Raw genomic sequence first — 26,976 nt, 5'->3', positions numbered from 1 at the left:
GTAACTATATAATGACAAAAGGTCAACTCAATAGAAAGATACAATAATTATAAATATATATACACTCAGCCTCAAACCACCTGAATACATAAGGCAAATATTGACATATCTGAAGGGAGAGATTGACAGCAATACAATAATAGTAGGAGATGTCAATAGGCTACTTTTAAAAATGTGTAGAACATACAGACAGAAAATCAGTAAAGAAACAACTAACATTATAGACCAAATGGACCTAACAGACACAAATAGAACTTTTCACCTTCTTTTCAACTTTTCACAACTTTTCAAGAACTTTTCACATTCTTCTCAAATGCACATGGAACATTCTCCAAGGTAGATCACATTTTAGATCACAGAACATGTATAAAAAAATTTAAGATGATTAAAACTAATCCAACCAGAATGGAATGAAACTTGACATCAATAAAAAGAAACAGAAAAATTCAAAAACAAGTGGAAACTAAATAATACATATTATACTAAAAATTGTAAAATACTAATAAAGGAGATTTTTGAAAAAGCACAGCTCAAATAGAAAGACATCTTGTATTCATGGGTTGGAAGAATTAGTATTGTTAAAATGTCTGTGTTACTCAAAGTGATCTGCAAATTCAATACAATCCCTATCGAAACCTCAAAACCATTCTTTATAGGAAGAGAAAAAAAACAATCTTGAAATTCATTTGGAACTACAAAAGACCCTGAGTAGCCAAAACAATCTGCAGTAAGAAGAAAAAAGCTGAAGGAATCATACTTCCTGATTTGAAAATACATTACAAATCTACAGTAATCAAAACAGTAAGATGCTGGCATAAAAATGGGCATGTATACCAGCTAGAACAGAATAGAGAATAGAGAACCCAGAAATAAATCCACACACCCACAGTCAACTAATCTTTAACAAGGTGACAAGAAAACACAGTGGAGAAAGGGTAGTCTCTTTAATAAATGGGTTTGGGAAAACTAATTGTCCATACATTTAAGAATTACGTTGGACCTTTGTCCTATACCATATACAAAAGTCAACTCAAAATGAATTAAAAACTAAAACACAAGGTCTAGAATTGAAAACTACTAAAAGAAAATTTATAAAACTTCTTGGCATTGGTCTGAGTGATTTTTTTTTTATATAATACAAAAAGCAGTCAACAAAAGCAACAGAAACAAAAATAGACAAGTGGGACTATATAAAACTAAAAAGCTTCTGAGCTGCAAAAGAAATCCCAACAGAGTAAAAAGATAACCCACAAGATGGGAGAAAATACTTGCAAACCACATAACTAACAAGAGCTTAATATCCAAAGTATATAAAGTATTTTTATAACTCAATAGCAAAAAACACACAAATAACCCTATTAAAAAATGGGTTAAGGATCTAAATAGACATTTCTTTAAAGAAGAGATATAAATATCCAATAGGTATGTGAAATGTGCTCAACATCACTGATCATTAGGAAAATTAAGTCAAAACCATGGTGAGATATAACTTCACTACTGTTAGAATGGCTAGTATCAAAAAGACAAAATATAACACGTATTGAGAAAGATATGGAGAAAAGGGAATTATTGTATACTGTTGGTGGGAATGTAAATAGGTTCAGTCATCATGGAAGACATTATGGAGTTCTGAAAAAAATTAAAAATAGAACTACTTGATGATCTGGCAATCTTGTTTCTGGGTATAGATCCAAAGAAAATGAAATCAGTATCTTGAAGAGATATCTGCACTCCCATGTTCATTGCAGCAGTATTCACAATAACCAAAATATGGAAACTACTTACATATTCATTAACAGATGAAATGAATAAAGAAAATGTGCTCTGTATATACACAATGGAATATTCAGACTTTAAAAAAATGAAATTCTTCCTTTTAGAAAGATGTGGAGTTGGAGAACATTATGCTAAGTGAAATATGCCAGACACAGAAAGGTAAATACTGTATGATCTTACTTAAGACTTTATATATATAGTATGTAGTATATATACTATATATATATATATATATATATATTTACATATAATTGTTCCCAAAATGCATAGCTTCCCCCATTATCAACATTCCCTACCAGAGTAGAACATTTGTTATAATTGATGAACCTGCTTTGACAAATAAGTATATCAAAGTATCAAGTTGCATAATATACAGTCTTATTTGTCAATTATATCTCAGTAAAGCTGGAAACAAGATATTTTGTGTCTGTTGTATTTACAAAAAAACACTTAAAGAATGCACCTACCAAGAAATGTAAAGTGTCATAACAGTTTTTATAATAAATTTTCATTCAATTAGTTTTTTACAGTATGTTAACAGCATCATCATATTCCCGGTTCCTGAACTTTTTCCTGTATTTTTAAAAATTAAAAAGATTATTACTTTTTGTGCTTTTCAGATCTTCAGTCATGTAGAGCCCATGAACATTTCATTGATTGGAGGAAGTTCATGGTCTCATTTAAATTCAAGGGACTGGGAAATATACTCCACAAAGGAAGGAAGGGGGAGAAAGAGAAAATATTTTTGGACAATAATCTAGTCCACCACATGTCATTTTAAGAATATCCTTATTGATATAATCAAAATTTTATAGATGACTCACTGAATGTTAGACACTTTCACAAAAATGAATCAAAGTCAGGCATTCAATAGCAGCATGTCAATATTGTGTCTCATTTTCATAGATTCTACTCTGTGGGATCCAGAGTTATAGTAGTTAAATCAGAATTTCATTTTGAATACTTGATATCATTATTACATGTTACATTCTATTTATGTCTACAGAAAATATGTAATAATTATTGCCAATCCTTTCACCCATTCTCATTTTTCAGGTCATTTTTTCCTATCCCCAAAGGGTCTTTATTAAAGAGCAAATACAAAACCTTTGAGAATTAAAAATGTTGACTTTTTTTCAACATTTAGAATAATTTATGTAAAATAAGTTACTGAAAACTTTCTACATGCAATATCTTTTGAGATTTACCCTGTTATTATTTCCAACTTGTAATGGATAACTTTAAACAAGAATGTCTTCTAGTTGAATATTCTAGTTACATTGTTATATATCTGGGACAGGAGAAAGTACATTTGGTATAAATAGGTCATCCATTTCTTTTTTTTTTTTTTAAGATTTTATTTATTTATTTCACAGAAAGAAATCACAAGTAGATGGAGAGGCAGGCAGAGAGAGAGAGAGAGGGAAGCAGGCTCCCCGCTGAGCAGAGAGCCTGATGTGGGACTCGATCCCAGGACCCTGAGATCGTGACCCGAGCTGAAGGCAGCGGCTTAACCCACTGAGCCACCCAGGCGCCCTAGTCATCCATTTCTTTTCCTATCAGTTTTTCTTGAAATTCATTAGATATGGTTGATATGGAGGTACAGGGTAAATTTGTGTTTTACTCTATCAGTGGCATATCTGAGCTATAGTTTGCTGAAAGTAATAGCTCTGAATTATTTTTCCTCTTTTTTTTTTTTTTTTGGCATTCCATCACATTTCTCCAAAATTCTGTTTAATGATACAGAATAATATTCTTATAGTTCTATTCTAACAGCTCTACTTTTCTTTAATCTTGACATCTGTAGTGAAATAAGATTTAACAATGTAGTATTTTATCTTAAATTTTATAGCACATTAAAATAATATGCATCTAGGGGTGCCTGGGTGGCTCAGTAGTTAAGCCGCTGCCTTCGGCTCGGGTCATGATCTCAGGGTCCTGGGAACGAGCCCCGCATCCGGCTCTCTGCTCAGCAGGGAGCCTGCTTCCTCCATTCTCTCTGCCTGCCTCTCTGCCTGCTTGTGATCTCTCTGTCAAATAAATAAATAAAATCTTTAAAAAAATAAAATAAAATAAAATAAAATAATATGCATCTAAAGGTTATTTAAATTAGAAAGTTATATTTTACATAGTGAAATAATCATAGTAACAAATAATGCTATGCTATACTCACCAAACTGTTGCAAGGGTGATCTCTAATATATCTACAGACAACACTTCAAAAAAATACCTTAGTTATTAAATAGTGGATTGTATTAAGCAAGTACTTATATATTGAATTTTAAAACTCAGCAACGTAACACAGCACCAAATAAAAGAGTAAATAGGAACTACAATATTCAATATCAAATTTGGTCACTGTGCTAAGAATAATGGGAGCTTCCAAAAATTTTTAAGATATGGTGATTACTATGCTAACTTAAAATGCAATTTCTTTGCTTGGAAGCACAGATTATTTGAGATATTATATCAACAATGTCTATCAAATATGTATATATAATGATATTAGAATGTATACATATATAACATTAGAATAAGACACTACTTCCTTCTGCCTAAAAATTATTATAACATACTGATTTGTTAGGAAAAAAACATTTTGTTGCCATTATAATAAAAGCAATAATATAATAAATAATAATATAATATATAATAATAATATATAATATAATAATATAATAAAGCAATAATAAAATCTTTTAACCTGAAAACATTAACAATGTGCACATTGTGAATTGCAACTTCTAACCTGATAGCTTGAGTTCACATTCTAAAGAGAGAATAAAGAGGTGATAAAAAAAAATAAACAAAATTTTCAGTAATATTACTAATTCACTAACACCATAAGAAAATAAGACTGAGTATGTAGAGTTTTATGTATGGCTTTATATGCTCGGTCAAGGGAAAACTCTAAAATGGTGATGTTTAAGCTAAGATCTTAAGTTAGAAGAAGACACAAGAAGAAAGAACTAGTTGGTACACAAGTTCTTAAATGAGAATTATTTCCAATGTCTAGGAAACAGAAATAAGGTCAATGAAACAGAAGCATAGTAAAAGAAGGGGAGAATTATGGGAGAAAGAAGGGTACAAGATGAAGTTCTTCATTAGGCAGGGTCTTAAATATCAGATTGAGCCCACTCACCCTCTTCTAAATTTGATGGGACATCACTGGAGAATTATAAGCTGGAGTATTCTGGCCTTACATAGATGTTGAAAGATCACTTTGGTTGCTCCGGTGGTGGTTAGATGAGGATGCAGGAACAGTGAAAGGAAGGGAGGTTAATATAGTTGTTCAGATAAGCAATGACTGAGTCTTTAAGATACTAATATTGGAGAGATAGAGAAGAAGGAAGGGATTTGGGATTATTTTAAGGCAGAGTGAGAAGACTGGTATATATATTGATGTGGAAAAAGGAAAAAAAAAATTATTCCTAAGGTTGGGGCATGAACCTATTGCTATTTACTGAGACTGGGATTTATTTGGAAATATGAAGAATAAAGAATTCTATTTGGACATTTTATGTTTGAAGTATCTTGGAAACAAATATGTACAGATATTTTGAGTAGGCAGTTGTATACATGCCTAAGAAATTCATGAGAAATATCAGAGATAGATAAAATTTGGAGCCATTGGCATACAAGAAATATTTGAGGTGACTGGCCTCTATGAGAGTTTAGATGTGCAAGAAAGGAACAAGGATATTGGCAGATCTGAGACATGGCAAAATTAGAGGTTGAACAGAGGATGATTAACATAGGAAATTGAAAAAGAATAGTCAGGTTGGTGGAAAACAAGGAAGGTGGAGACAGGGAAGAAACACAAAAAGGTAGCTTTTGAGGTAGTCAGTGATCCATCCTGATGAATGCTGGTGAATGGATTAGTATAATGAGAACTGGAATGGGGCCGTTGGATCTGGCAGCAGGAAAGTTTATCTGCCGCTTTGGTGTGAGCAGTATCAGTGAAGTGGTAAAAACAAAATTCAGCGCAAGTGTTCTGTAACTAGAGCTGGATTCTATGGCATGACCTCATTCTTATAGCAGATACATTTAATGTTTGGGTTAAAAGAGAATAGTACTGGGGCGCCTGGGTGGCTCAGTGGGTTAAAGCCTCTGCCTTCAGCTCAGGTCATGATCTCAGGGTCCTGAAATCGAGCCCCACATCAGGCTTTCTGCTCAGCAGGGAGCCTGCTTCCCCCTTTCTCTCTGCCTGCCTCTCTGCCTACTTGTTATCTCTCTCTCTCTCTGTGTCAAATAAATAAATAAAATATTTTTAAAAAGAGAGAGAAAAAATAGTACTATGGTGATTAGAAAGAAGATATTGGGGAGGAACCACTTTGCCATAGGCCACTACAGAAAGTTCCTTCTTATGTCCCACCTGGAAAAAGTTATGATATAACTACTGTATTATGAAATCCATAAACCAATGAGTATTCTTGGCCATTTTCCACCATATATTTCAATATGTTATAGCTGCTAAGTAGAGATAATAGTTGAGCCTAGGCTCTGATTATTTTCTTGCCATTAGAAGCCTTACAGGGCAGACCAAAATCTTCTATTAGTGCAAACTTAGGTTCTTCTTACGGTTGACATTGGCTCATGCTCAGTAATACTTCCCAAAATGAAACCAGGTATAAGCTAACGAGTATTGTTCTTTTAAAATTAAACCAGGGGTTCCTGGGTGGCTCAGTGGGTTAAAGCCTCTGCCTTCAGCTCAGGTCATGATCCCAGGGTCCTGGGATTGGCCCCACATCGGGCTCTCTGCTCCATGGGGAGCCTGCTTCCTCTTCTCCCTCTGCCTGCCTCTCTGCCTACTTGTGATCTCTGTCAAGTAAATAAATAAAATTTTAAAATAAAACCAAAGGCAATCAAATAGCGAGATGCCCAGGGATTCTCTCTTTCTAGAGACACATTGTCAGTGATATCTGTTCCACTAAATGCCTTCCAACCTTCTTTCTCTGTGCAGACCAACATTCTCTACTATCCTTGTATATACACAATCATGGCCAACTTAATCAGGTGTGGACACTTGCTAGATCCAATTTGTCTTATTTCTAAGTTACTGAAAGATAGGCTCCAGCTTGTCCAGCTTAAGTCAGCCCACTCTGGCTAAGGAGGCTGAGTGATGTATCGAGGACTCACTCAGAAAGGATCATGAAGTCTCAATCCTCGGGCACGACAGGCAAATAAAGTATTTCCCCTTACGAATGCAGGATATGTTACAAGACCCCAGCGGATGTCTGAAACTGCAGAGTACTGAACCCTATATATACTATTTTTTCCTATCCAGAGTTACATATGATAAATTGATAAATTGATAAATTAGGCATAGTAAGAGATTAACAATAATAACTAATAATAAAATAGAACAATTATAACAATATACTGTAATAAAAGTTAAGTGAATGTGCTCTCTCTATGAAAATATCTTACTCTACTATACTTATTCTTCTGGTGACAATATGCAATGATAAAATGCTTTGTGATGAGATGAGGTGAGGTTCATGACTATGGGCATTGGGATGTAGGATCATCTGCTTCCAGACGGCAGTTGACCCTGATAACCAAAACCATAGAAAACAAAACCTCAGGTAATGAAGGACTACTGTATCTCATGAATGAGTCCTAACTGCTCCATCTCCTATGGAGGGCTATTTCCATGCCCTGCGTTATGGGGCAGTCACCCCGTTCTACACAAATGAAAGCCTTTTAAGCATTAATACTGAGCTTTTCATCTGGTCATCGAGCTCTTTTAGTTCATGCAAACTGCCCATTGTTTTTTAAATTTTTAGAAAGGATTAGTATGGGTCAGGATATAAATGGGGTTCAATTCTTGAGAAGAAAACTGTATAATTTCAGTGAAAAGGTGTTAAGGAAATCTAAGCAAATAAAGAGCAACACCACATTTATGGAATAGAAGACTCTATGTTATAAAGATAGAAGTTATCCCCAAGTTGATATATAAAGACAATAAAATTCTAGTCAAAATCCAAAAAAAAAAATGGGTTTCAATTCATGCTGGGAACCCCAAATTCCCAAAGATCCAGAACACTGTAATGAAAGGAGAATTTTTGTATTTAAAATTACAACACATTCATGGTACATATATGTTCATGTATATTCCCAGAGATGCTCAGTAGGAATTTTTTTTTTTTACATTGGAGACCTTTTTATTTGATACAAATACTTAAGGTTTTGCATGAAAAACTTAAAAACTATCTAGTTTTCAGGATAAAAATATTCTAAATAGCCTCCTTCCATACAACTTGAATTGGAAAACTGAATAGGGGAAGGAAGGAGCCCATGAAGGAGAAAAATTAGGGAAAACAGGATTGTTTTACTCCCAGCAACACCCTACAGAGCAGCATTTTTATTTCATAAGCACAATTTTAGCCACATCAGGTTCCACACTCAGTGGGAAGTCTACTTGAGATTATCTCTCCCTCCCCCTCCCATTCATGCTCTCTTTCTCTCTAAAACAAATAAACAAATCTTTCTCTTTTTTTAAAAGGAAATAATAGTGATACCATGCTGTTCCATTTTCTAAGTGGTAACTCCAAGATTGTGGTTTCTTCCACTGAACGGAAACAAAGCAGAAAATGGGGGCTCCCAGCAGCAGCCATCCAGAGTGGCATCCTGATTTCTTCCTTTCTGATTTATTTTCCCTAGAACTGGTTCTTAAAATGAACCTTGATTTGTCCTTCTCCTGGCAGAAGTCACTTGGATTTCCACAGTATTTTCAAGTCTAGCTTATGAGACTTTAGTAGGAGAGCCCCTATGAAGCTATAGAATGCATTAAGCATGAGTGAAATGCTTAACTTATGACTAACTTACATTCATGGGAGAGCTCTTTCCCTACTAAGGAGAAAAACATTGATTTCTTGTCCTTAGCTTTAGTCATCTTCATTGCTGAAACAACCCAAACCATTCCTACTTGAAAATAATTTTCAAAGGCATGGGAGAATATGTGTTGCCAAGGAGACTGCTGACATGCAGAGGAAGGAAGGGTTTGTGGTTATCTGTGACCATGCAGCTATGATTTCTCCTGCCTCCAGCTCTTGACCTACAGGAACTTACAAAAGCTTCTCCAAGAGACTGAGGTCACACAAAGACATTGGTAAATCCCTCATGGTCCTCAGATCAGATTTCATGCCTAGTTCATCTCAGTCCAGCAACTTGGACATAGATCTTGAATAACTTTCTTCGTGCAACATGAAATCTCCCAGAATGAGCAAGCAGAGGGCACAGTTTTACAATCTCATTTCATATGTGAAAGACCATTTACTCACAACTATGATTCGATTGGGAAAGAATGTGAAAATGGTATGTTGATTTATATTGAGTTTTTGAAGAACTTCAAAGGACATAAACTTCAGTGTATCCTGAAAAACCATTGGTGATTCTCCATTTTCATCAAAATTTTTTAACAGAGTTTAAGGTTATAAGTATATTTGTACTTTTCCTTTTTAAAAATAATTACATTTAATGCCATTTAATAAACTCATCTTGTATTATTTCCATGATTAGAAAACCTGAAATTCCTAGAGCAATTGAAAACTCCTAGTATTCAACACACTGGCAATGTCTACACATTACAAAGAGGAAGCATTTTCCCAGGGTTTGCTCACCAGGTGACAAATGTGAGAAAGAGGTAAAAAGAACTTCTCTCAGGTGTAGTAAAGTTCAGGTGGGATATTTACCTGAGGTGGCCAAAAGGAGCATACTCGTAGGCAAATCTAAAATCACAAAGCTGGGTGCTGAGGTGGATCAGTTGATCGAGCATCTGCCTTCAGCTCAGGTCATGATCCCAGGGTCCTGGGATCAAGTCCCATATGGGGCTTCTTGCTCAGGTGTGAGCCTGCTTCTCCTTCTCCCTCTGCCTGCTGCTCTCCCTGCTTGTGCGTGCGCGCGCTCGCGCTCACTCTCTCTCTCTCTCTATATATATATATAATAAATAAATAAAATCTTTTTAAAAATAAATAAAATAAAATCACAAATGTGAAAAGAAACCAAAGAGCATGGTCAAGTAAGCTGTTCAGTTTTCAGACCAATAACAAAGACAAAACTAAATGGAGAGAGATTAGTTGAAAGCAAGAATGCCTAAAGCTTACAATGCTCAACTGAAATCCAAAACTTACCAGACCAAGTCATCAACTTCCAAGCTAGTCATGGTATACCCTCCTTTCTGGAAGCTTCTTGTGCTAGAGGAACTCTGTGCCTTATTGCTCTGAGAGACACCAAAATACCTTCCACACAGATTCTGCACATGCTCACAAATATATTCTAGCTAAAAAAACAAACAAACAAACAAACAAAAAAAAACTGTCATTACCAATTCTATGTGTCCATAAGAGTCTCAGAGGCATTATACTGAATCCTCTTTAAGGACCACTTCCTATGCTTTAAAACAAACAAACAAACAAAAACTGTTAAAGCGCTAACAGAAAAACTATTGAGATCTGTCTCAAATTTGAGAAACTAATTAAATAAATTAAAAAATGAATGAAAAACATGTGTTAAAAATATTTACAGTTTGGCTAATGGTTTTTCTAACAGTCCCTCAGTCCCTGGGATTGTGTTTAACAGACATGTAAGCGTCATAACAAATCTTTCCTAATACAAGAACTTTCCTAATATAAGGTCTGAGACAAGTGTCTCAACTCAATCAAGGTAAGACAAACCACCACAGAAAGTCAAACATCCCTTACTTAAAGGCATTCTCAGGATACTGGGGAAGGTGTACTCACTATGAAAAACTGCATATGCAGTTTCTATGAGAAAGATATACACTCATTTATTCCCTTCATTTTACTCACTCATAGGCAGCGTAGCCCAAAAGGGCATAGGTGGGTTGTCCTCTCAGAGACATGATTATACCCTCTGCAGAGCGCTGTCTGCTCACTTTGTGTAGTTTCATTATTTGCCCTTAAAGACACAGGGCTTCCAGTAGAGTACTCTTGTGTCTAGCCTTCATAATTATTACTACTACTACCTTCTCCGTGCCGTGACCACCATGTTCCTTCTCTCGCTTGCTGCTCCCCCAGGCATTCAGTGTGCTTCCCATGCCAACCCTGGGGACCAAAACCTGACCAGGACCACCTCTGCCACTCTCCCATGAATCTTCTCACCATATCCAGATTTGTAGATTTTTGCCAAATAGACACAGAAAGAAGATTGCCTTATACAGAGATCACACGTTTAGCCCTTCCGATTATTTTCAGTTTTGTGCTCTATATTGAATGCTTTTCACCTGAAAAATTCTAATTTGTCATTTAAGATCCAAATAAAATGTCATCTGTTTTCTCCAGAGTTATGTTAATGGATCCATGATGGTGCTTCCTTAGCTCTTAGCATGTACCTCCATAACATGTGAGAACGTGTCCTCTATAAAATGCGTTAACACAAACCGCTGACACTGTGACTGTGTATGTCTGTGATATATGTTAGTCTGTACCTCCAGAGCATGTGTTAATGTGTACCTCTATGTTTTAGTCCATTGCAGCTACCATAACAAAGATATCATGGACTAGGTGGTTTATAAACACCGTAAATTTTTTTCTCATAGTCTGTTTGCTGCGAAGTCCATGATCTCAGTGCTGGCAGATTGGGGATCTGGTGAGGGCTCTCCTCCTGGGTCATCAGTGGTTGTCCTTCTGCTATGTCTTCCTATGGCAAAAGGGGTTGGGGGGTCCCTCTGAGGTTTCTTTTAGAAAGGCATTGATCATATTAATGAGGCTTCCACCCTCATAAACCAAGCATCTCCTAAAAGATTACATATAATAGGAGGAGGGACAAAAATAGCACGTATTAAAAAAAGATCTCTGGGTGCCTTAACCTCAGGTCATGATCTCAGGGTCCTGGGATTCAGCCCCATGTCCAGCTCCCTGATGGGTGCAGAGTCTGCTTGTTCTTCTCCTTCCCCCTCTGCTCTTCCCTCTGCTTGTACTCCCTCTCAGATAAATAATAAAATCTTTTAAAATTATATAAAATATATCTCCATAGCATTTATGAATATGTACTCTTAGAGCTGGATGGGTCTACATCATTTATTCTTATACTGACTGATTGTTTACTTTAACTGTACTTTATGCCACTAAGAAAAAAGCACTTATTGACCATAAGCCACCAAGTCATGCTACCTTAACCAATACACGGCTCTTTCCTTCAGCTTGTTTGTTAGGCATCTAATATGTTTTAGGCACTGAAGATACTACTATGAACAAGACATGTAAACAGCCTACCTTCATAAAGCTTACATTGTAGAGAACAGAGATCAGAAATATAAGTAGACAAATTAACAAGTGGTGATAAACCCTACAAAGAAATTATTCAAGCACTGAAATAGCAATTACTGGGAATTCTAATTTATGCGGGCAGTCAGGGGAAGCCTGTGAGGGAACATTTAGACAGAAATCTAAAGGTCAAGAACAGGCTAGTTCCTTCCTTCCTTTGTTGAACTGCTTGTGACAGTCGCCACTGGCACAGTGCCCAGTACATGATGGGTGCTCATAGACTGATCAAAGAAAACTTTAAAACATTGATTTTATGCAAAAAAAAAAAAAAAAAGCCTTTGTGTAATAAATGGATGAGTGGATTCATGAGTGCTGTATTTGGTGAAAGATTTTAAACTTAAATTAATTACATGTAAATTGGTCTAAATTAAACATGCTATACTTCATTTTACTCAAATTTGTATTTAATTAGGTAATTAACATGTTCTGATCATTTCATAAAACTTATAGACTGCTGATTACAGTTGATAAATGAGCATTGTACTATGAATATTTAATGTTTTGCTCATAACAAAGAGAATTCCACATTTTGTAAGATATATTACAGTCACAAAATGCTTCCATTTTCCTGCTATGTTTTGACACTATATCTTTATAACCTTTTTTGTTTTTAAGCTTCACAATGCCTAAAATCTCCCACTTGTAACCACAAGTAATTTCTCAATTTTCAGCCAATTATCTGTGAAGAGATGTTCCTGCACTGGTAAATTCCATTTCATTTTGGATTTTAAAAGACAAGGTAATTAAAAATATCTATATTCTGATAAGTCAAATATGATCTGAAAATTGAATTCCTAATTAAAATGTGTCTGTTTAGAGAACTACCATTACATGAAGGATCATGAGCATTACACCTGCATTCAGAATTCATTACTAAAAATTACCAAAATTATTTTATTTTATTTTTAAGTTTTTTTAATTAAGATATAGTGTATTATTTGCCCCAGGGGTACAGGTCTGTGAATTATCAGGCTTAGACACTTCACAGCACTCACCATAGCACATACCCTCCCCAATGTCCATAACCCCACTACCCTCTAGATACCCTCTTTCCCCCTAGCAACCCTCAGTGTTTTGTGAGATTAAGAGTCTCTTGTGCGGGGGCCTCTGGATGGCTCAGTGGGTTAAAGCCTCTGCCTTCAGCTCAGGTCGTGATCCCAGGGTCCTGGGATTGAGCCCCGCATTAGGCTCTCTGTTCAGCAGGGAGCCTGCTTCTGCCAGCCTCTCTCTCTGCCTGCCTCTCTGCCTACTTGTGATCCCTGTCTGTTGAATAAATAAATAACTTCTTAAAAAAAAAAAAAAAAGTCTCTTATGGTTTGTCTCCCTCCTAATCCCATCTTGTTTCAAAAAAATACCAAATTTTTGGTCTTGTCTTTAACACTCTACCTAGCAAAAAAGAAGCAAATGACATTAACATAAGACACATAGAACAAACATACTTTTTCTTTGAGGGTTAAGTGAAGAATACAATGAGTCTTAGCTGCTTCATTCTCCACTTCTTTGATGAGTTAGACTTCCCAAGGGAATTTAATTTTTTTTCTACATGGACCACACAGAGAAATTAATTCTGATGAAAATAATAATAATGATAATAAAGAGTAAAATGTCATGTCTCTGGGTAAGTTTCTTAGTAATAGCACTGGTCAATTAATAGTATATTTTTAATACAGGTCTCCCTTCAGCATAAGCCCCAGAGTGGCTACTGAAAGCAGGATAAGGGTCAACCTCAAAATGTGGCCTTGGAATGGCTGTAACATTTCTAACACCATCCCCCCAAATGGGCAAGACATATTTATAATGAGTCCAAAAATCAAGGGGTCTGGAAATAAACGTTTTTGGCCTTTGTATGGCCAATGTACAAACAAACTAAGAATAAAAATGAAATGAGTAAAATCCAGTTTACTCAATATACTGTAAGGAATCACATATACTCTGTGTTTCTTCTAATTGTTTTGAGTGTGTGTGTGTGTGTGTGTGTGTGTGTGTGTGCATGTGTTTAAACGTTATGTTTAAACCTAGAGTACGAAGATATTTACTAGAGGAAAAATCATTACATTTTAATCAAGAGGTTGGGAAAAGGAAATTTGGATGGACTTTGGAAGGAACTGGTAGAAATTTGGAAGGAAGAAAAGAAGTTAGAAGGAATAACCACGGAAAATGTCAATCAAAAATTCTGTAAGCATCATTATTTTTTTAAAAACAACTTGCATAATTGAACCATAAACTCCTATTGAAAGCAATTATATCAGCAGTTATTAAAATCAACCTGAAACAACAGGTGCTGGCAAGAATGTGCAGAAAAGAAACCCTCTTACAATATTGGTGAGAATGCAAACTGGTGCAGCCACTCTGTAAAACAGTATGGAGGTTCTTCAGGAAGTTAAAAATAGAACTGTCCTAGGATCCAGCAATTTCACGATGAGTTATTTACCCAAAGGATACAAAAATACTGATTCAAAAAGCACATCCTACCCCAATGTTTATAGCAACACTATCTATAGTAGCCAAATTAAGGAAAGAGCCCAAATGTCCATCGACTGATGAATGGATAAAGAAGATGTGGTATATATACACAATGGAATATGACTCAGCCATCAAAAGAATAAAATCTTGTTATTTGCAACAACATGGATAGACCTAGAGAGTATTATGCTAAGTAAAATAAGTCAGAGAAAGACAAATACCATGATTTCAATCATATGTATAACTTAAGAAACAAAACAAACATGGGTCGGAGTGGGAAAGAAAGAGACAAACCAAGAAACAGACTCTTAGCTATATGGAACAAACTGATGGTTACCAGAGGGGAAGTGGGCCAGGCCGGGGAGGGAGGGATGTGTGAAATATGTGATGGGGATTAAGGAGGGCGCTTGTGACGAGCTCCAGTGTTGTATGTAAGTGATGAATCACTAAATTCTTCAACTGAAACTAATATTACACTGTATGTTAACTAACTGGAATTTAAATAAAAACTTGGAAAGAAAAAAATAAAAATTAAAAAAAGGCCGATCTGAACCTTGAGTAAAGGTTCTTAAAAACCAAACCCCAACTTTCCTCATTAATTACCATTCTTGGTACCATCAATTACAGCAAGAAAGAAAACATATTATCCTGCATATGTTTTATTATGTGAAGACATTTATAACATTGCTTTTCTTTTATTTCTCTGAATCTAGAAAAAGTTTTAGATACTCAAAAAGGTGACTTTGAAAACTTTTCCTTTTAATAAGTATTTTAAATCTTTGGCGTTCGTTACGAAATTGCCTCCTAAGAATGCAATATGGCACGTATAGCAAATGGAATGTAACATTTGACAAGGTTTGGAATTTATTGCTGTCAGGAACCTGATTTAGAAGTTAGATATATAGATTTTGTAATAAAAATGATTAGACCAAGCTTTAAAAGTCTAAACTGTCCATTAAAATTTTAATGAAACACAAGTATGGGGGCACCTGGGTGGCTCAGTCGTTAAGCCGCTGCCTTTGGCTCAGGTCAGGATCCCAGTGTCCTGGGATCAACGCATGCATCACATCACATTGGGCTCTCTGCTCAATGGGAGGCCTGCTTCTCTCTCACTCCCCCTGCTTGTGTTCCCTCTCTTGCTACCTCTCTCTCTCTGCCAAAAAAATAAATAAAATCTTAAAAAAAAAAAAAAGAAGGAAGGAAAAAGTAACCAAGTGCAGTGTACTCATTGCTTACATACAGATGACTCCTTTAGAGAATTGTGTATGCTTCACGGATATTTGGCTTTTCTCCGTTAATCATCTTCATATCTAACTGGGATCAAGCTCACAAAATAACCTTTGTGTTGTTTGTCACATTAGTTTCCTTGGTAAATTCTTTGGGTTAGAAAGAGCTATGGTCATGGAAACATGTAAGAGCACTGGTGAAAGACTAGTTCACCTTTCATGTTAATTCAGCTAACAATTTAAAATTCCTCCCAAAATAATTGAAGTGCAATCTTCCCCTACATCCTGGGGGTTAGAGATGATCAGTGCTAGTGTTGAGATTGCTGTGAAGCAAGCCCTTTCACCCCTTTGCACAAGCAGATAGCTTGACTATCTTTCATATTTCTTACGGTTGTTGTGCTGTGTGACTGGATTGTAGCCCATGGAATGAGAGTTGAAGTGACTTGTGCCTCTTTCAGACCTGGCCTATAAAACCTCCAAATGTGGCACTCCTTTCTCTTTCCCCTCTGCAAAGATTTTGGAGGCCAAATAGAGAAGATCATGGAGCTACAATGTGGAAGGGCCTACTTTGAACTTCATGAGCAGAGAAGAAAACTTGTATTGAATCAGTGGATGAAATTTGGTGGTTTGCTTGTAATTGCAGTGGTCACTACCTTAATTTACAAATACTTATAAAAAGAAGTTTTTAAAAATTATGACTTGGGAGGTGCCTGGGTGTCTCTGTTGGTTAAAACAGTTGCCTTCAGCTCAGGTCATGATCCCAGGATCCTGGGATCAGCCCCATGTTGGGTTCCCTGCTCAGCGGGAAGCCCGCTTCTCCTTCTCCCTCTGTCTGCCCCTCTCCCTACTTATGCCCTCTCTCTAAAAATAAATAAATAAAATATTTTCAAAAATTTTTAAAAAATAAAATCTTTAAGAAAAATTATGACTTGGAAAAAAGCAGGAGGCAGTAGTTTAGAGATGGATCAAAGATAATTACCAGAAAAAATTTTGGAAAAATTTTCTGTGATAAATATAGATGATTCAATAAATGAAAAACATGTAATATTTACATTCAGACCTCCAAAGCCAAATTTTGACCCCTGGATTCGAGCACAGAGGAGACAGGACAATAGAGTGTCTCACCTGTGCCTCGGCGGGTGTCTCCAGGGTGCACCCAGAGGAGAGGAGAGCTATCAACACAAGCCCTGAGGCCTGCAAGAACTTGGCAGAGAAGAAACACTGGCTTACTCAATGTTTCATACTGCTATTGGAGCTCTCCTTTCGCCAACAGGAAAAAAAAAGAAAAGAAAAGAAAACCATAACCAATAAAGTAGAAGAAAAAAACAGTTTAAAATCCATAGCTTCTGATCGCTACTTTAATTAAAAAAAAAAAAAAAAAAAAACCCACTCTACTCTTCATGTAAATTGCATGTGACAAAAAGCAATCAAAAGTGTTTTGTGGTCAAAAACCTGAGAAACAAGCTGAGTTAAATACCTTCTTTACACAGAACTTCTCAAATCCTTTGACTTTCAGCTCTACATTCCAAATATCCAAGAGGAAACTGGCATATGCAGTTTTCCAAATTGATTTGATCGTAGGCCTCTGATTGCGGAGCATGTCACCATGCACAGATGATAGAAAAAAGAAACAAAGGACTAAAAGCACATGAAGAAAAGGTGTGAGCACATGTCGTCCTGGTCTTGCCAGTAAATTGATAACTTTAACATTATTTCTGCTATAGACTGTGTAGAATTTCACCCAGCTATGTTTATCCTTGTGCTGTCCCATACTGTAATACAAGACAACTAATCATGCCAATCAAAAGACCCCTCTATTTATTGGGACATTAACTTCAAACCACATTTCAGTATTTTCAGGATGAGTCAGAAGAAACTACAATAACCAGCTTTGTAGCTATTTCTTTGGAGATAGTTTCTTCTCTTCCGTCTGTCTTAATACATGCCATTGTATAGGTTATTATTTAGTTAACATTTATGTTGCTTATGGAATAGCCTTTTTTTTTTTGAGATTGTGTTTATTTATTTGACAGAGATCACAAGCAGGCAGAGAAGCAGGCAGAGAAGGGGAGGGAAGCAGGCTCCTCACTGAGCCGAGAGCCACGGCTCAATCCCAGGACCCTGAGATCTGAGCTAAAGGCAGAGGTTTAACCCATTGAGCCACTCAGGCGCCACTTATGGAATAGTCTAAACTGGATACCGTAGCCTGGGAAATGACCTTGGACAACAGAGCTGAGCCAAACAGTAATTTCCTCAGTCTCACACTGAAGCAAGGAGAAAGCGTTGCTGTCTCATGCCAAAAATGAATTTGAGAAATGAAGGGGCTATAGAAGTGTAACCTTTTGAGTTAATATTCTGGATTTCCAGCGCTCCTATCTGATGACAGGAAGACTCCGCAGGCAGAAATGCAACATCAACATTTCTACTGTAATTTGTAGGTGGGTGTGGAAGAAGTAATTGTGGAAAATCAGCTAACCAAGCAAAAACAAACAAAGGTATTCAATGGACAGAACTCCACTCTGTGCCTTATTCTCTAAGCAAAACATTTGTAAATAACAATCATACTAGAATTCCTCCAGGAAGATGGCAGTTTGTCCATTTTCAATGCCGAGCATAAAAACAGATCTCTTCGTTGGCCAATTTTCTTATTTCCTGAGAGAGAAAGTAAAATAAATATTGTGCCTACAAAGTCAGCCTGAAGAAATACATTTACATTCTTTTGGCCTTGTTTCTGATTTTTTGTTTCAGGCTGTTTTTCAGAGAGAGTTTTTCCTTCCTGCCAAATATCTTCTCTCTCACATGCGTTTTTTTTTTTTTTTTAAATTTTTTATGTTTTTTTGAGGCGGCACTCTTCTATTTAGAGAGTTGTCTTAGCCTCTGTGACCTGAAATTGTACTGTTTGGATGCAGTTCACTTCAAAACACTGTGTGGACTTAGAAACTGAAAGGCATGGAAAAAATAAGGAGCATTAGGCACAGATTTATCTGCACTGTTTCATTTTATTAGATTCTGTCATCTTTATACCTAGTTTTTGAATGCCTCAGAATATATGCACTTCACATGTGAAAAGTTTTGTATGGTAAGAATCTCATAATATTACTATTAGAAGACCAGGGGACATTGGGTTTGATATCTCCATGAAGAGCAGAGAGAATGGGACCCCATGAGGTATAACATCAAAGATCTAGCCCTTGCTTCACAGGATGTTGTTTGCAAGGACAGGTTCATGGCTTTGGTTACTTTCATTCATGACCACAAGACAAAGACAGAGACAGAGAAGGAAAAATAGGTAAATTTTGCTCTTTACATTTTAAAGATGAGAAAACTTACAAAAAGTTGGGTTTTAAATTCAGGTCTCTCTAGCTCAAAATTTGTGCTCGTGGCCATCAAAGTGTCACATATAAATGTCATTGGTTAAATGATGTAGTCCTATTGATCCATAAGCAATGTTCCCAGCTTTGCCCTCAGGATTTTTTGATCTATATACCCAAGATGTCTTGCTGATGAAGAGCAGAGTTGCTGTGTTTTTACCGAGTTTTATTTGTCTCCCCCACTTTGATGATATCACCATTCCCTGTTGAAATCGCTCTGCTTGAATCATCTGTTAATTCAGATCACCTCTGCTTTGAGGATTTCTTAAGTTATCTACATGATATTTTTGTTGAGATTCAGAGATTCTCAATATGTTCCCTCCCTTTGTCCTTTTCCTCTCTGTTGTTCTTCCTCTTGTCCTACTGTCTTTATTTCCCTTTCAGCCACTGGGCTTTCTTGGAGAAGAAAAACGTCATCAGATCGAGACTATTTCTCTTGGAAAATTTAGGTTTCTATGCACACTCAATTTATGGTTCTTAGGAAAACTCTCACTCACCCATGTTTCTCTCTGTCTTTGTTTTGGTGAGATTTGTTGACTTTTTGCAGTTGTGAACTTGTATTGTTTTCTAGTGTCATCTCTCTTCTACATTTTATTTTATTTTATTTTTAAAAATGTACTTATTTATTTGTCAGAGTGATAGAACACAATTAGGGGGAACAATAGGCAGAGGGAGAAGCAGACCTCCCCCTGATGCAGGACTCAATCCCAGGCTGCTTTGATCATGACCTGAGGTGAAGACAGACACTTAACTGAACCACCCAGATATCCCTCTCTCTTCTACATTTTTAATAAATACAAAAAAAAAAAAAAAAAAAAAAAAAGTTCTCTCCTCTCTCTCTCTTTTTTTTTTTTTTTTTTTTTTTAGTCTAAAGAGATTACATGACACCCTCTGAAGTTAACCAAAGAACCTGTGACCTAGTGCACTGAGATGGAAGAATTTCTGTATTTAAACCCATTGCTCCTATAAGTACACCATGGAGATTCATGAGTGCAATTATGATCACCATTGCAGAGGTTACAAGTGGCAAAGAGCACATGGCTGAGGCCCTCAAGAGGCTTAAAATCCATGGAAAGACTTCATAATGGACGTCTGCTAAAATTCCCTTGGTATAGATAAATAAAGATGCAATGTTTCCAAGCAAGAAAATCCCAATTTGAGGAGTAAAGTCCAAGTCCCTGAGATGGGACCAAGAACTGGCTTCTTTCTATATTAAAGCTCAGCTTCTTACTCAACTAGTTTTCCCAAAATACTAGAGAAGAGCTCAACTTGACTCAATCTGTGCTAGGTTTCTACTTCTGGATCAATCAACCATGCCCATGGACTGGAACCATATTTTACTGTTACAAAATTTCTGGAACATGGGGCACCTGGGTGGCTCAGTGGGTTAAAGCCTCTGACTTAGGCTCAGGTCATGATCTCAGGGTCCTGGGATCAAGCTCCGCATGGGACTTTCTGCTCAGCAGGGAGCCTGCATCTCCCCCCATCCCCATCCCCCGCCTGCCTGCCTCTCTGCATACTTGTGATCTCTCTCTCTCTCTCAAATAAATAAATAAAATCTTTAAAAAAATAAATTAAAAAAAAATTCTGGAACAATCAGGTAGGAGTCAGATGGGCATTTTTCAAAACTTTGTGCTGCCCTAAAGCTCTGAAGATTTCTAAATAGTTTTCTTAAGTTCACAATGGAGAGAAAGAAAGATAACCAAGTAGCGTGTGTCACTCTAACTTTCTTCAGCCATTGATGTGTTTGGAATACTGAATTGCTGTTGCTAAAACAGGGCTTTAAAAACACGGTTCCAAAATTGTCTGAGGAAACACACCACAAAAGCATAATAATGTTGAAAGACCAGCATCCTAAATGAGGTGGGTGTTCCCAAGGCCAAGTAAATGCAATTAGCTAATGTGAGTTGTGCCACCTGAATGGCAAACTGTCCAGTGACCATTAATTCTTATTTATGGGGTAAGTAGCTAATATGAGGCACCGTGCCAAGCTCCAACAGTGAGCACTAATTGTTTTCTCAGTTCTCTGTGGTGGTGCTCCTCAGTCCCTAATAGATATCAGTTGCAGGCTTTTAAAAAAAGGTTTCTAAAAAATGGACATAACGATAATATCTATCTCAAACAGGTTTGTGAGAATTAGTCAATCCATGTAAAATACTTAAATTATTGACAGAAACATTTTGTGTTTAAAATGTTATCTTCTAATATTATTATTGTTATTATTAATGATACTCATAAATCAGAAATAGTAACATTTTAAAAATGATTTTATTTATTTATATGAGAAAAAGAGGAAGAGCAGGGAGAGGGGAGGGAAGGAAGAGGGACATAGGGAAAGGGAGAAGCAGACTCTGGACTGAGTGTTGAGCCCATCATGGGGCTCAATCCCAGGACTCCAAGATCATGACCTGAACCAAAGTCAGAAGCTTACTGACTGAGCCACCCAGGCATCCCAGAAATAGTAATTTTAATAAGTAGATTTAAATTTTGAATTGGACAAAGAACTGGAAATTCTGTTCTAATTACTGGTATCTAAAATAAAATATTTATACATTTTCTAGAAAACATCAGACAGTTACAATTGTGTGAGGACTTAAGAGATCAAGAGCAAGAAAAAAGTGACAATCAGGGGTATGCTGGATATTCAGCACATTTCTCCTCGAGGTATTTGTTATTTCCAACACATAATTCAGGAGCTAAATAGAAATTGGTGGAAGAAAAACTGAACAGAACCTTCAAAGCCCTCATGGGTTGGCTAAAGGGAAATTAAAGAGCAGATCCACTAAAGGAGAAGTAAATTTGCTGGATAAAATACAACATGTAAGCTAGCTTTGAATTTCAGATAAAAAACAATTTGTTTTAATATAAATATGTCTCATAATATTAAAAATTAAAAAATAATTGTAAAGTCTTTTTATTTTATTTATTTATTGTTTTATTCATTGTTATGAACTCTGGCAGTCCCAGAAAGAAGGACTATGCTAAACAATCAAGATTTTTAGCTAGGACTCCAGAAAATCTATGCTCTTGGAGTAGTAATGAAGTAAAAACAAGGCAGACCTCACAAGGAGCTTCAAATCAGCTCAAATGTTAAATCCATTAAATTAAATCCATTTGCCTTCCAGAAGGAGAAATAAATTCTTGCTGGAGAAAGTTAAACTCTTCTAGACCCTAAATTATCTCTATAATTTTCCATTATTTAATTAAATATTATGGAAATAACAGAGGTTAACAATTTAACCAAACAAAGAGACATGTATGTGCACACGCCTCCATGTGCAAGTGAAAGAGAAAGAGAGATTTATTATGAGGAATTGGCTCATGTGATTACAGAAGCTGAGACATCCCAAAATCCACCTTACAGCAAATTGGAGACCCAGGAAAGCCAGGGGTATAATTCTGTCCAAGTTTATACATAGTCCTGAGTACCAAGGGGACTGATGGTTTAAATCCCATTTTGGGGGCACCTGGGTGACTCAGTCAGTCGAGCATCTGACTCTTGGTTTCAGCTCGAGTCATGATCTTGTGGTTGTGAGATAGAGTCCTGACTTGGGCTCCATGCTCAGCAATAAATCTGCCTGAAAGATTCTCTCTCTCTGCCCCTCCCCTTACTCTCCCTTCCCACGTCCCTTCTTTAAAAATAAATAAATAAATCTTAAAAAAAAAATCCCCCAAATCTGAAGGCCAAAGAAGATTAAATGAGATGACCCAACTCAAACTGGTAGGTAGAAAAGCCAGGCAATTTCCTCCCACCATCCCTTTTTGTTCTATTCAGGCCCTCAGTGGATTAGATGATGCCCATGTACACACTGGGGACAGATTCAAATGCTAATCTCAACCACACACTTACAGACACACCCAGAAATAACATGTAATCTAGGCAGCCCATGGCCAGTCAGATTGACACATAAAATTAATATCACATATATGGACCATACCTACCAGTTCCACTCCTGGTTATATGTCTAACAGAGTGGTATATACATGTGCTCCAAAAGATGTATAAAAGTTACCTTTTATACAAGAGACAAATGTTGGAAATAACCCAACAATCTATCAACAGTAGACTGTATAAAGCATGGTGTGGGGGGTATATGTTGTGTGTACTAGCACAATGGTTATGCATTGGTTAAGCAATAATATAGATATATCTCACAGATATACTTCTAATTCAGAGACCAGTCATAAAAGAATACAAACTGTCTGATTCATTTACATCATGTTCAAAAAAGACCAACTCTTCTCTGATGCTAGAAATCAACATATTGACTGCCTTTGAGAGGAGGGAGGGGTACTTATTGGAAGGAAGAATAAAGGAGGCTTCCAGAGTCTTATTTCTCAATCTGTTTAATGAGTACACAGGCATTTTTATTGAGGGCCTGAATAACACAACATGTTATATATGTGTTCATACACATGTGGATGTAAAAAATTATATTTTTATAAAAGATGAAGTTTTAAAAATACAGCAGAGAACTGGAATATGGAAAGTAAATAAACATAAAAGCTAATGAAGAAAATAATAAACCATTAGCATAAAGGACAATAAAAAATAATAATAGGGGCACGTGTGTGGCTCAGTTTGTTAAGAGTCCGACTCTTGATTCCAGCTCAGGTCATGGTCACAGAATCAACCCCGACATTGGGCTCCATGCTGGGCATGGAGCCTGCTTAAGATTCTCTCTCCTTCTCCCTCTGCCCTTCCCCACCCTCCCTCTCAGAATAATAATAATAATAGTAAATGGCAGCTGAAATCAGGTCAAACCCTTGCTGTAAGTTCTAAGCTATATAGATGGCCTTAATAGGAGCACGAAGAGTGAGACCAATTTGGGGTGCATCAACCGGGTGCTGGGAATGGAGCTGGAAGGAACCTTTTCTGGGTATAGGCACTCAGACTCCTAGCAAAGGTGCACATTTACAAATAAAAACGAGTCTCTACAAAGAAGACCTGCAGCCATAAACTAAAGGTCTGGCAAGCCCAGCAGTCTGACCACAAACTTATCAGTCACAACCACAGACCAAGATAACATGGTTGAGTGTAGTTCTGCAAATATGAAGGACATGCAGGTATAACCACACGTCCATGGACAGTTTATTTGCAGCATCACCCCCTTCCTCTTGTGGTTAAGTGATAAGAATGGTTCAGAGAAGTTTCATGTTCTTTGGGAAAATCGATTATTCTATGGTTAAATCACATTTGTGCTGGAAGACCTTCCTCAGAATTGTATTTTCCTAGCCTTTCACAGTCTTTCTACAATACTGTTTATTTTTTCCTCTACTGTCTCTCCATATCTAGAAACTAGTTTTTTCCATCAATCAAGTTGACAAATTTTGTAAATGTTTAACTAGATGCTGGCCATGGATATCGTGCGTGCACTGAGTTAAGCAAAATGGCTTTTATTTAATTCAGTTTAACAGACATCAATAATATGCCTACCATATATTAGATAAAACTGAGTTTTAGATAGGGAGTTCTCTCTGAAGAATTTCTTTAATTTATTTACATTGCCACTCAGAGTCTTCCTGGGACTTCAATGTTTTTTGTATTTGTGTAGTTCTACCTGCTTCCACTTTTAATAAACCGACCTTTCACATCAGCACAGAGCCCATTTTAAGTGCAATAATCACAACAAAAGGCAATCTAAACCTTTAAAACTTCTGCTTCAAGCAGTTATATTTTTTATCATTTTTAAAAAAAGCAAACAGGTTAGGCTGCCATAACGTATCAACAGGTCATCGATGCTCACAAAAGAAACAAGATCTGGGGCACTTGGGTGGCTCAGTTGGTTGGGCGACTACCTTCGGCTCAGGTCATGATCCCAGAGTCCTGGGATCGAGTTCTGCATCGTGCTCCCTGCTCCATGGGGAGTCTGCTCCCTCTAACCTTCTCCTCTCTCATGCTCTCTCTCACTGTCTCTCTCTCAAATAAATAAATAAATAAATAATCTTTAAAAAGAAAAGAAAAGAAAAGAAACAAACAAGATCTGTGGGCCACAGGCAAAGGACTCAACTACTCACGGCATAGCAGGAGGCAGGAGCATCAGCATAATTAGATTTCCCCCTTCGTACCAAGTCTCACAGAAGGGGCAGGAATGGGCCCAAATACATGGCTTCACACAGAGTGGTTTGCATTAAAGAAAAGGAGACTTAACCTTCTGTAATCGACAATATGTATACTTGTTGTTTGCTCTACAGAGATTTTTTTCATTTTCTTCTGTAGTAAGCATACCTGTTCATTGCTTTGGAAAAAATACTGTTTTTTCCAAAGAAAAGGCTGTTTTCTAGACAAACACTAGAAGGTAGTTCTCAATAAGAGGGCAGGTAGTACCTCTGTCGTAAGACACGGAAACATGAGAGACCCGTGGAGAATGGTCTCCCAAACATACAGAAAAAAATGAGTGGAAAAGTAACATTCTATAGATGTGGGCTGAAACTCCCTTCAATTCTCCAGATAATAATTAGAACTGGAAGATATACTCCATGGGTGACTAGAAGGGATTATTTTTGTTTTTGAGAGTTTGTGGTTTTCATTGGGTGACTCCATAAATAATATACACACCAAGCACTTCATGCATGAAATAGAACCTCCTCTGGGATGATGATAAAAGTTGGTGACAGTTTGGTTTGCTCTGTTACCACTTCTCACCATCCTTTCCCTCTCCTCCACAAGAGGTGGTGGAGCAAACCACGCTAAACACCAGGTATCAACAGAGATTGTGGTGTGAGAGCAAATCAGCGTTTGCCAGAACAAAGCATATTTCCCCCAGGATATGAAGATAATATATCCTCACATATATTATATATACCTTTATATATATATATAAATATATATATTATATATATATTATAATATATATATAATAAGGGTGTGTGTGTGTGTGTGTGTGTGTATTTAACCCCAGAGGGGTTCCGCCCACGTGACCACGGTGTTTTCAAGCAGAAGTGTTTCATCCAGCTTGGCAGCAGCAGCCATCTTCCAGGACTGTGCAACCTCCAGCTCCAGTACCAAGCCATATTTTTATTTTTCCTCTCCACAGGCCTTCTGACTAAATCCTTGCAGAACTTCTTCATAGATCAATGGCCCAGATTAAGTCATTGATGTGAATCTCCATTTTAATTATGTTATTCACAGAAACATTAAGCTCTTTTCAGAGTGCAGCGGGGCTCATTCTTTAAAAAAAAAAAAAATAGGATACCCCGGGTTATGTGAAAAGGCTATAAATGAGGCCAATTAGAGGCTGCTTGATCTGTTTCCTCTGACACCAGGAGATCTGGCCTGAAGCTGCTTTTTTAAAAAAACCCTGCATTGCTCAGGGTGTTTTCTTCCATTTCCCGAAAAGCATTTTATGTCATGTAAAATGTGTTCTCCATTCACAGAAAATGTATTTAATTCACTGATATTCGAGTGTGTGTGTGTCAGAAAAAGAGAGACTGAACAAGGGAGACAGAGACTCAAAAGATAACTCAGAACAAAGAATGAAAATAAAAATAAATGTCCTAAGTGGGCTCTGAACCCACAAAAGGGACATTTGCAGTAGCACAGAACAGATTAGAGGTGAACTTAAAAGGATGCAGCTCAACCCCTTCATTCTACACTTGAAGAAATCAAGGGCCCAGCACACAGAAGGAATAAAGGGCAAAGCTGGGAAGAGAATAGAATGAAGGACAGCCAGGTCAGTATGCTTCCCATTGTAGTGTAGGAAAAAGCAAAAGTCAGACAAGCGAGGTGTGGAACACTCAGTGTTATCAGTTACAAAAATGTTTGATTTTATTCCAAAAATATTAGTTCAGAGAGTCAGGACTCTGAATCCTGAGCTGTTATTACTCATGCCTCTGTCCCAGGGAACTCTG

General features: G+C 36.8%; 1 pseudogene; it reads right to left on the bottom strand.

The window, feature by feature from the left end:
- The window catches only part of LOC131825014 (peroxynitrite isomerase THAP4-like), an 88,958-nt pseudogene extending 62,860 nt beyond the window's left edge, over positions 1-26,098 (bottom strand).
- Positions 26,099-26,976: the final 878 nt, after the last annotated feature.

This window comes from Mustela lutreola, chromosome 1 (genome assembly GCF_030435805.1).
Source record: "Mustela lutreola isolate mMusLut2 chromosome 1, mMusLut2.pri, whole genome shotgun sequence".
Taxonomy (NCBI): domain Eukaryota; kingdom Metazoa; phylum Chordata; class Mammalia; order Carnivora; family Mustelidae; genus Mustela; species Mustela lutreola.
Note: the sequence above shows the minus strand (reverse complement) of the source record. Positions and strands in the feature narration are given on the sequence as shown.